Below are 12,562 nucleotides of genomic sequence, written 5' to 3'. Positions count from 1 at the left end.
CCCATCTTGCCGGGCACATCCTGCTGCAGACACTTTGTTCCAACAAGCCTCGTTTATGCAGAGTTCCTTAAACACATCCTGTTCTCTCTCTAAGTCTTTTCCTGTAGATGTCTCACCTTTGCCTGGGTCGTTCCTCTCCTTTTTTAGGACTTATCTTAGGTATCGCCTACATCCAGAAAGCTGTCTTTGTGCATCTTCTTTAGACTATCAAATAATCTTGTGAAAACTTCTGTCATACTCTTTACCCCATTTAATTAAAATCATTTATTTATCTATTCCTACTACTATGTTTTCAGTTCTCAGAAATTCTTAGAATTTCTCAGAAACAGGTTAATTCACCAAAAGTTGAATCATTGAAAATAAATCATGGAAAGCCCATTAGCCCCTTAGTAAATTAAACAAGTACGAAATGGCTGAGAATTTAAGCTTCCTGTGGGCAAAGCCCTATATTATTAGCTTTGGTGCCCCCAGTTCTTCCTCTAGTCCCCAGCAGAGCAGGCATTCAATACACAACGTCCCCAATATAATTGAATTACTTCTCCCTTTATGTCTCTTAAGTGTTGTTAGTTCCAACAACACTGATTTTCTTGTTTCATAGAAATACCATTTTCCAACAGTGCCCTTTTAGAAGTAGAGTCAATATTATGTAGGAATAATAAAGTTATTTTCTATGTCAAGAAGGTGATTCTCTTTTCTGAAAATATTAAACCAGTTTCCTTATCCCTCTGTATGACTCCCACTTCAGCCCATATAATTTGCCCTTTCTTTGGTGAAAAAGTCCCAAAGTCAAGGAGGACATTCTTAAAACTTTTTTGTGGTTATCATTTCTGGGAAAATCATTGCCCTGTCATCCATATGTTTGGCACATTTGTCTCACTCTGTCTGCCTAGGGCTCTGGGCTGACATTGCTTAGAGACAACAACATTGTCATTTTCAAAACATGGAAAAATAAGGAAATCAGAGAATGGAGAAACAAACATTGGAACATCATTAAAGAATCATATCAACCATAGGGAAATTGTTCAGACTACAAGAATGGTCATGGTCTGAAGATTATCTACAGTGTTTATTGCATTGTATGTTACAGAGAGACCCAGATGATACTGTTGTATCAGAAGATTTTTATTATGACTGCCTTCTAAAACTGTACTATGATATTTACTCTTTAGTACCATAAAGATAATTCAATAAAATTAGTTTAAAAAATCTAAAGTGTTCCTTTTAAAGCAGATCAGATATGTTATACCAGTTCTTTAAACTAGTCATGAGGAAATGACATAAATGTGTGCACTTTCTACACATTTATTTATTCATTCTTTTATTCTTTTTGTTCAACAAAAAAATTCTTTAGTATTTATTTACAATGACCTGAACTCAGAGCATTGGGGGTTCAAAGATAAAAGTCAAGATTCTTGTTCTTGAAAAGCTCATAGATTTAATAAGGACTAAACATTTCTGTATTAAGAAGTTAGAAGGAACTAAAACAAAATTAAAGACATAAACAGGGTAAAGAAAGCACAGAAGATAAAATGATTCATCTCCTGCAGAGAAATCAGAAAAGGCCACTTGGAGGAGATGGCAATGGATTTTGAATTTGAAAGACAACTAGAATTTCAGCAAGTGGCGATAAAGAGGAAGCAATTCCAGACAAAAGATGTGCAAAGGCACAGTGGTGGGAAAGTGAACGACTGATTTGGAGAGTAGCTTATAGACATCTCTTAGGTATGTAATGGTGAAGGGAAATAGTGGAAGATGTCTACAATAAAATTATAAATTCTTTTATATATATTGTTGACTCACTGGAGTTACACTTGACAGGAGAATGGTTGCTACAGTCTTGAGCTGGAATAAGAGCATAGGGATGTTCTTAAATTGACTAAACTAGCAGCACATGAGTATTCATTTCCAATTGCTGCTGTACCAAATTAACACAAATTTAGTGTCTCAACACAAAATTATTATCTTCTAGTCCTGTATAAAGGTCAGAAGTATGATGTAGGTCTTGCTGGACTAAAATCCAAGTGTCTGCAGGACTGTGTTCCTCTATGGAGACAGTAGGGGAGAATGATTCCCTGCCCCCCCCTTTTTTTGGTCTTTCCAGCTTCAGAGGCTGCTTGCATTCCTTGTCTCTGGCCCCCTCCCTTCATCTTCAAAGCCAGCAACCTTGCATCCTCTGACCTTTTCCATTTAGTCACATTGTCCTCGGATCACAGGAGGAAAGCTTCTCTGATTTTAAGAATTTGTGATTAGCTTGGGCCCACCTGAATAATCCACAATAACCTCCCCATCTCTAGGTCCTTAAACTTAATCACATCTGCAAAGTCCCCTTTTCCTGTGTAAGGTGACAAAGTCACAGGTTCTGGGAATTAGGATATGGCCATCTTTGGGGGACATTATTCTGTCTTTCACAATGTAGGTGGATTGAAACTGGGAGGAGGCTTGTCTTAGGAATTAATTAGGTGGCTTTTGATCCTCCCTAGGTAAGGAACAGGATGCACTTTGGCCAGGGCAGTTTCACTGAGAATGTAAAGAGGAATTGACACAGGATTGGAGATCTACCAGACAGACTTTGAACTAAGTAGAAATTCTTGGATATTGTAGGATATCAATGGGAATGGAAGTATCAGGAGAAGGACAATGTTTACAAAGAAATATTATGAATTCCATTTTGAATTTGTTGAGCTTAATGTGCCATGACTTATTCAGGCAGAAAAATTCAACAGGCACTTGGTAAAATGCATCTGAGTTTTGGGAGACTGGCTGAGGCACAGAAATGTTACAGTAAAAATATATGTTCCTGTATCAGGGGGCTATGCATACCCCTACTGACTATGTGATATAACAACTTAGATGAAACATCCTTATATAATGTACAGTGTAAAAATAAAAAACAGACTGCATCTTGTCAAATGAATACAATTAATGGAGGAAAATTGGTAGTCCCCAAATTGAATTCTAATCTATAATATTTTCTCATTTTATGTTGTCAGCTTTCAGACTGAAATGCAAGCATTTGACTTGGCATTTAATATTTCCACCCTAAATTTCATTATGTTTAGTAAATTCCTTTGGCATTTTTTAAGTGGGTTGCATCTATTTCAAAGAAACATATCAAAATATCAAGCAATGGAATCTCAGTCTAATATCAGGGTATTGAGGTTTGCATCTCAAAAATGCTAACAGTTGAGATAGGATCATCTGTATTTAATTTGGGGTTTAGCCACCTCTTTCCTGGACCTGTGCCCGTGTTGTTCTGCCATTGCCTACTGATGCTCTGCTGAATCTAACAAAACATCAGGATATGTTTTACATTGGGCAACAGGAAGAATTCTGCACTTTGGGGTATTTTTGAATTGTTCACTAGCCTTAAAAAGGACAATTAAAAGAAGACATAGCACTGAAACAGAATGTACTTTTTGAAGATGACTTTAACCTTATAAATATGTTTCTCTTTTTCAGTATTTTATTGCAAGGGGTTGTTTCAGGTCTTATATCAGTTAATTCTAACAAAATGTATATGATTATCACTTTTTTTCATGTGAGGAATCTGAAGATTGGAAAATTAAATTGTGATTTACTTAAAATAATTCAGCTAAAAAGTGAATAAACTGGCACACAAATGAAGGTCTCTTGAGTCCAAAATCATAGCAATTTATATTATGCTACAGTTGTTCCTCAATCTTAAAAGCACAGTTGAAAATTATAGAATAATGCTATCCTTGGCTGTTTCTTTTTCTATTGTCTGTGTTCCTCACTGGAAGGTAAGATCCCTGGGATCAGGAGCTTTGACTATATTGTTTACTGCTTCAGTCCCGGGGCTTAGAAGCTTGCCTGGCACATAGTAGGTGCTTAGTATTTGTTGTATGAATAAATAAATAATACACACTTTAACAACATCATTGCTTAGGTAGTGAATATTCATATTTCTAGGCACTTCACAGTATGTGACAGTGTCAGATGCAGGCCTTCAGGTTGATGCTATGTGGTGCATGCAGACTCTCATCAGGAGATAATTGGAGGAGGGCCCACAGACTCTTCCTAAACCCATATGAGGGGGGGGAGAGGCCCTGTACAATATTCTAAACTGTGTTTGACTGCAGTCAAGGAATTATGACACGTGAGAGCTTCACGGCTGAATACGGACGCAGAGCAGTTAAAGAACTTACTCAAGTAAACTGCAGGGGGTAGAACATCAGAAAATGAACTTGGATCTTCTAAGACTAAGGCTGGTGAAGGATTTTGGGATGTTTTGGTATGTACCACGTGGGAGAAATAAGTAAGGGTACCTTCTTACTTTGCATTACAGATATGGCTGGTCAGAGTTACAGTCAACAATAACAGTTGTAGAATTTGGCAAATGTGCGTTTAGGTACAGCAATGCAAAATCATAGGTTTTTATCACTTACATTTCCAGGAGTCTCTTGAAGGTTTTTATTTGTTTGATTCCATGACCCTGCCCAACCCTGCCATTTGTATCTGATTTTCTAAGTTTTCAGCTTCCTTAGTACACTTTTGGACTTAGACTGGAATTTCTCATCATTATAATAGTTAATCCTTCATACAGAGATAAATTGAAAGAAACACTGACCAATTTAAAAATAACTGGCAGGAAGTCTGTGAAGGACACTGCTCTGTATGCCATGCAGCCTCCTGCGAGTTGTAGTCCTGGTCCTGAAGCAACTGGAGAGTGAGCTCGTTGTTTATTTGTCTCTTTAAATCTCATCTTGCAGAAAGGATGGGGAATGAAAAAGACACTGAAGCCATGTGGCTGACAGAGTCATGGTGCTCCGGGCAGGTGTCAGTCCTGTGCCTCTGAGATGGGAGTGCCGAGTTCAAGACATTCATCCACCAGAGACCTCCTGGCTCTATGAAATATCAAACGGTGAAAGCTCTCCCAGAGATCTCCATCTCAAAGCTAAGACCCAGCTCCACTGAATGATCAGCAAGCTACAGTGCTGGACACCCCATGCCAAACAACTAGCAAGACAGGAACATAACTCTACCCATTAACAGAGAGGCTGCCTAAAATCATAATAAGGTCACAGACACCCCAAAAAACACCACTGCATGAGGACATGCTCACCAGAAAGACAAGATCCAGCCCCACCCACCAGAACACAGGCACCAGTCCCCTCCACCAGGAAGCCTACACAACCTACTGAACCAACCTTAGCCACTGGGGGCAGACACCAAAAACAAAGGGAAATTCGAACCTGCAGCCTGCAGAAAGGAGACCACAAACACAGTAAGTTAAGCAAAATGACAAGACAGAGAAACACACAGCAGATGAAGGAGCAAGGTAAAAACCCACCAGACCAAACAAATGAAGGGGAAATAGTCAGTCTACCTGAAAAAGAATTCAGAGTAATGATACTAAACATGATCCAAAATCTTGGAAATAGAATGGAGAAAAAACAAGAAATGTTTAACAAGGACCTAAAAGAACAAAAGAGCAAACAAACAACGATGAACAATACAATAAATGAAATTAAAAAATCTCTAGAAGGAATCAATAGCAGAATAACTGAGGCCAAAGAATAGATAACTGACCTGGAAGATAATATAGTGGAAATAACTACTGCAGAGCAGAATAAAGAAAAAAGAATGAAAAGAATTGAGCAGTCTTAGAGACCTCTGGGACAACATTAAACGCACCAACATTCGAATTATAGGGGTCCCAGAAGAAGAAGAGAAAAAAAAAAGGGACTGAGAAAATATTTGAAGAGATTATTGTTGAAAACTTCCCTAATATGGGAAAGGAAATAGTCAATCAGGTCCAGGAAGCACAAAGAGTCCCATAGAGGATAAATGCAAGGAGAAATATGCCAAGACACATATTAACCAAACTATCAAAACTAAATACAAAGAAAAAACATTAAAAGCAGCAAGGGAAAAGCATCAAATAACATACAAGGGAATCCCCATAAGGATAACAGCTGATCTCTCAGCAGAAACTCTGCAAGCCAGAAGGGAGTGGCAAGACATATTTAAAGTGATGAAAGAGAAAAACCTACAAACAAGATTACATTACCCTGCAAGGATCTCATTCAGATTTGACGGAGAAATAAAAACCTTTACAGACAAATAAAAGCTAAGAGAATTTGGCACCAACAAACCAGCTTTACAAAAAATGCTAAAGGAACTTCTCTATTCAGGAAACACAAGAGAAGGAAAAGACCTACAATAACAAACTCAAAACAATTTAAAAAATGGTAATAGGAACATACATATCGATAACTACCTTAAATGTAAAGGGGTTAAATGTTCCGAGCAAAAGACATAGACTGGCTGAATTCATACAAAAACAAGACCTGTATATATGCTGTCTGAAAGAGACCCACTTCCGACCTAGGGACACATGCAGACTGAAAGTGAGGGGATGGAAAAAGATATTCCATGCAAATGGAAATCAAAGAAACCTGGAGTAGCCATTCTCATATCAGACAAAATAGACTTTAAAATAAAGACTATTACAAGAGACAAAGAAGGACACTACATAATGATCAAGGGATCAAACCAAGAAGAAGATATAACAATTGTAAATAGTTATGCACCCAACATAGGTGTACCTCAATATATAAGGCAAATGTTAACAGCCACAAAAAGGGAAATTGACAGTAACACAGTCATAATAGGGGACTTTAACACCCCACTTTCACCAATGGACAGATCATCCAAAATGAAAATAAATAAGGAAACACAAGGTTTCAATGATACATTAAACAAGATGGAGTTAATTGATATTTATAAAACATTCCATCCCAAAACAACCGAATACACTTTCTTCTCAAGTGTTCATGGAACATTCTCCAGGATAGCTCATATCTTCGGTCACATATCAAGCCTTGATATATTTAAGAAAATTGAAATTGTATGAAGTATCTTTTCCGAACACAACTCTATGAGTCTAGATATCAATTACAGGAAAAAAATCAGTAAAAAGTACAAACACATGGTGGATAAACAATACACTACTTAATAACCAAGAGATCACTGAAGAAATCAAAGAGGAAGTCAAAAATTACCTAGAAACAAATGACAGTGAAAACACGATGACCCAAAACATATGGGATGCAGAAAAAGCAGTTCTAAGAGGGAAGTTTATAGCAATAAAATCCTACTTTAAGAAACAAGAAACATCTCAAATAAACAACCTAACCTTATACCTAAAGCAATTAGTGAAAGAAGAACAAAACCCCCCCAAAGTTAGCAGAAGGAAAGAAATCATAAAGATCAGATCAGAAATAAATGAAAAAGAAATGAAAGAAACAATAGCAAAATCAATAAAACTAAAAGCTGGTTTTTGAGAAGATAAAAAAATTGATAAACCATTAGCCAGACTCATCAAGAGAAAAAGGGAGAAGACTCAAATCAATAGAATTAGAAAGGAAAAAAGGAGAAGTAAGAACTGACACTGCAGAAATGCAAAGGATCATGAGAGATTACTACAAGCAACTATATGCCAATAAAGTGGAAAACCTGGAAGAAATAGACAAATTCTTAGAAAAGTACAACCTTATGAGACTGAACCAGGAAGAAACAGAAAATATAAACAGACAAATCAGAAGCACTAAAATTCAGACTGTGATTAAAAATCTTCCAAAAAACAAAAGCCCAGGACCATATGGCTTCACAGGCGAATTCTAACAAACATTTAGAGAAAAGCTAACACTTATCCTTCTCAAATTCTTCCAAAATATAGCAGAGGCAGGAATGCTCCCAAACACATTCTATGAGGCCACCATCACCCTGATATCAAAACCAGAAAAGGATGTCAAAAAAAGAAGACTACAGGCCAATATCACTGATGCACATAGATGAAAAAATCCTCAACAAAATACTAGCAAACAGAATCCAGCAGCACATTAAAAGGATCATACACCACGATCAGTGGGTTTTATCCCAGGAATGCAAGGATTCTTCAATATATTCAAATCTATCAATGTGATAAACCATATTAACAAATTGAAGCAGAAAAAACATATGATCATCTCAATAGATGCAGAGAAAGCTTTTGACAAAATTCAACACCCATTTATGATAAAAACCCTCCAGAAAGTAGGCATAGAGGAAACTTACCTCAACATAATAAAGGCTATATATGACAAACTCACAGCCAACATCATTCTCAATGGTGAAAAACTGAAACCATTTCCTCCAAGATCAGGAACAAGATAAGGTTTTCCCCTCTCACCACTATTATTCAACACAGCATTGGAAGTTTTAGCCACAGCAATCTGAGGAGAAAAAGAAATAAAAGGAATCCAAATAAGAAAAGAAGAAGTAAAGCTGTCACTGTTTGCAGATGACATGATATTATATATAGAGAACCTAAAGATACTTACAGAAAACTACTAGAGCTAATCAATGAATTTGGTAAAGTAGCAGGATACAAAATTAATGCACAGAAATGTCTTTCATTCCTATACACTAATGATGAAAAATCTGAAAGAGAAATTAAAGAAATACTCCCATTTACCATTGCAACAAAAAGAATAAAATACCTAGGAATAAACCTACCTATGGAAACAAAAGACCCGTAAGCAGAAAACTATAAGACACGGATGATAGAAATTAAAGAGGATGCAAACAGATAGAGAAATATACCATGTTCTTGGATTGGAAGAATCAACATTGTTAAAATGACTATACTACCCCAAACTATCTACAGATTCAATGCAATCCCTATCAAACTACCAGTGGCATTTTTCACAGAACTAGAACGAAAAATTTCACAATTTGTATGGAAACACAAAAGACCCAGAATAGCCAAAGCAATCTTGAGAAAGAAAAATGGAGCCCAAGGAATCAGGCTCCCAAACTTCAGACTATACTACAAAGCTACAGTTATCAGGACAGTATGGTACTGGCACAAAAACAGAAATATAGATCAATGGAACAGGATAGAAAGCCCAGACATAAACCCACACAAAAATGGTCACCTTATTTTTGATAAAGGAGTCAAGAATATACAATGGACAAAAGAAAGCCTCTTCAGTAAGTGCTGCTGGGAAAACTGGGCAGCTACATGGAAAAGAATGAAATTAGAACACTCCCTAACACCATAAAAAAAAGAAGCTCCAAATGGGTTAAAGACCTAAATGTAATGCCAGACACTATAAAACTCTTAGAGGAAAACATAGGCAGAACACTCTATGACATAAATCACAGCAAGATCCTTTTTGATCCATCTCCTAGAGAAATGGAAATAAAAATAAACAAATGAGACCTAATGAAACTTAAAACCTTTCGCACAGCAAAGGAAACCATAAACAAGACAAAAAGACAACACTCAGAATGGGAGAAAATATTTGCAAATGAAGCAACTGACAAGGGATTAATCTCCAGAATTTACAAGCAGTTCATGCAGCTCAATATCAAAAAACAAACAACCCAATCCAAACATGGGCAGAAGACCTAAATAGACATTTCTCCAAAGAAGAAAAACAGATTGCCAACAAACACATGAAAGGATGCTCAACATCACTAATCATTAGAGAAATGCAAATGAAAACTACAATGAAGTATCACTTCACACCGGTCAGAATGGCCATCATCAAAAAATCTAGAAACAATAAATGCTGGAGAGGGTGCGGAGAAAACGGGACTCTCTTGCACTGTTGGTGGGAAGTTAAACTGATACAGCCACTATGGAGAACAGTATGGAGGTTCCTTAAAAAACTAAAAATAGAACTACCATATGACCCAGCAATCCCACTACTGGGTATATACCCTGAGAAAACCATAATTCAAAAAGAGTCATGTACCACAATGTTCATTGCAGCACTATTTACAATAGCCAGAAAATGGAAGCAACCTAAGTGTTCATTGACAGATGAATGGATATCGAAGATGTGGCACATATACACAATGGAATATTACTCTTCCATAAAAAGAAACGAAATTGAGTTATTTGTAGTGAGGTGGATGGACCTAGAGTCTGTCATACAGAGTGAAGTATGTCAGAAAGATTAAAACAAATACCATATGCTAACACATATATATGGAATCTAAAAAAAAAAAATGTTTCTGAAGAACCTAGAGGCAGGACAGAGATAAAGACGCAGACGTAGAGAATGGATTTGAGGACACGGGGAGGGGGATGGGTAAGCTGGGATGAAGTGAGAGAGTGGCATGGACATATATACACTACCAAATGTAAAATAGATAGCTAGTGGGGAGCATCCACATAGCACAGGGAGATCAGCTCAGTGCTTTGTGACCACCTAGATGGGTGGGATAGGGAGGGTAGGAGGGAGACGCAAGAGGGAGGAGATACGGGGATTTATGTATATGTATAGCTGACTGACTTTTTTATAAAGCAGAACTAACATACCATTGTGAAGCAATTATACTCCAATAAAGATGTAAAAAAAAAAACCAAAATTGGCAAATTAAAAACTAAAAATTTGGTTTATAATCTTACTGACCTTTTGACTTTGACATGTGGTTATAACTTGCATAGTAAGCACATTTTTCCCCATTATCACATGCCAGCTATGGAATTAATAAACTGCCAAGAAAAAGCAGAAATTATTTTTCAATTTTCAATTTTACTTATTATATAATGAGATTAGCAAACACCTACTTATTTGATTTCCTGAAAGAAATAACCACAACACATTACTGGATGAATGTTCATATTTTTTGGAAGAAAATTTTGCCTGAGAAGGGGAAATCTTTCAAATAATGTTCTTTTTTTTCCATTATGAGCCATCTGAAAATGAAATAAAATATCTTTTCTTCAAAATTGACAGTTGTGATCTTTAAAAATAGATATTATTAAAATAAGAATCATCAGTGGCAAGGCTTGGGAGAACCAAAAGGAAGATTTGAAAGCTGGTAGTACTCACTCAAATATTTTCCAAAGTGTAAGAACAGAGCAAATCAAATATTGGAGAAATTGAGATCCAAACTGGTCTGGTGAGAAAGAAGTGAAAGTAAAATAAAGACTGATTCAAGGTATCAGTTACCAGGTGTCCAATTCTTATACATGTTTTCATGGGCTACTGGAGGCTGAAACCCACCAATGAGAAAACATTGCTTGATTTCTGTTTATTTGCTGTTCATCATTAACTAATAATTTTCTGATTACTATGGCAGTACCATACAATTTAAAGTCTTCAAGGAGGCTGGTATTAAGTGCTATCACACTAGGAGGACTTGATGCAGTTTTCCTAACCTTATAAACACTAAATTACTAAATCTAACAGAGCCTGGAGGGAACCCCTATTAATTAAAGTCTGATAAAATGGATTGAAAAACATAACTTGCTATCAAAAGCAAACTTGTCAAACTGAAGAAAGATATGAGGTGCTTCACACAACCACTATTATGGCCTCAAGATGCAAAGGCATGATCTATACCTGTGGTCCTCAACTGCTGACAATTTTGCCAACCATGCGAGTTTTGGCAATGTCTGCAGACATTTTTTCTATTACAAGTGTGTAAGGATTGCTACCAGCTAGAGGCCAAAGCTGTTGCTGTACATCCTACAGCTCACAGAATATCCCCCTCTACAATAAAGAAGCTTGTAGCCCAAAACATCAATAGTGCTGATGCTGAGAAACTCTGGTCTATGCTACCTAGAGGGTTAGATAGGAGTCCTCTGCTTTCTTGTCCTCCCTTCCCCAACCTTTATTTTAAAAATAATTTCATCATTTGTCCCAATGAAGTATTTCTTGAAACATAAAGAGGTGCTGTAGCTGAAAATGCACAGGAATCTTGGAGCTCCATTAGCTCTGCCTTCTATTGCACTTTGAGATGGTCCTTAAGGCTTTTAACCGTAACTTCAGGGCTCTGAAGAATACAATTTAAAAACAGCCACTATGGAGAACAGTATGGAGGTTCCTTAAAAGACTAAAAATAGAACTACTATATGACCCAGCAATCCCACTCCTGGTCATATATCTTAAGAAAACCATAACTCGAAAAGATACATGCACCCCAAGTTTCACTGCAGCACTATTTACAATAGCCAGGTCATGGAAGCATCCTAAATGTCCATCAGCAGAGGAATGGACAAAGAAGATGTGGTACATATATACAATGGAATATTAGTCAGCCATAAAAAAGAACAAAATAATGCCATTTGCAGCAACATGGATGTACCTAGAGACTGTCATACTGAGTGAAGTGTCAGACACAGAGACAAATGTCATATGATATTGCTTATATGTGGAATCTAATTTTAAAAAGGGTACAAATGAACTTATTTACAAAACAGAAGTAGAGTCACAGATGTAGAAAACAAACTTATGGTTACCGGGGATAAACTGGGATATTGGGACTGACATATACACACTACTATATATAAAATTGTTAAGTAATAAGAACCTGCTGTATAACCCAAGGAACTCTACTCGGTACTCTGTAAATGGCCTATATGGGAAAAGAATCTTAAAAAAAAAAAAAAGAGTGTATATATGTATACGTATAACTGATTCACTTTGCTGTAAACCAGAAACTAACAGAACATTGTAAATCAACTATACTTCAATAAAAATTTTTTAAAAAGCACTGCTCTCTCACATGTGTACCATTATTTTACCACTCTTAAAAT

Source organism: Hyperoodon ampullatus (genome assembly GCF_949752795.1).
Source record: "Hyperoodon ampullatus genome assembly, chromosome: 1".
Classification (NCBI taxonomy): Eukaryota; Metazoa; Chordata; class Mammalia; order Artiodactyla; family Ziphiidae; genus Hyperoodon; species Hyperoodon ampullatus.
Note: the sequence above shows the minus strand (reverse complement) of the source record.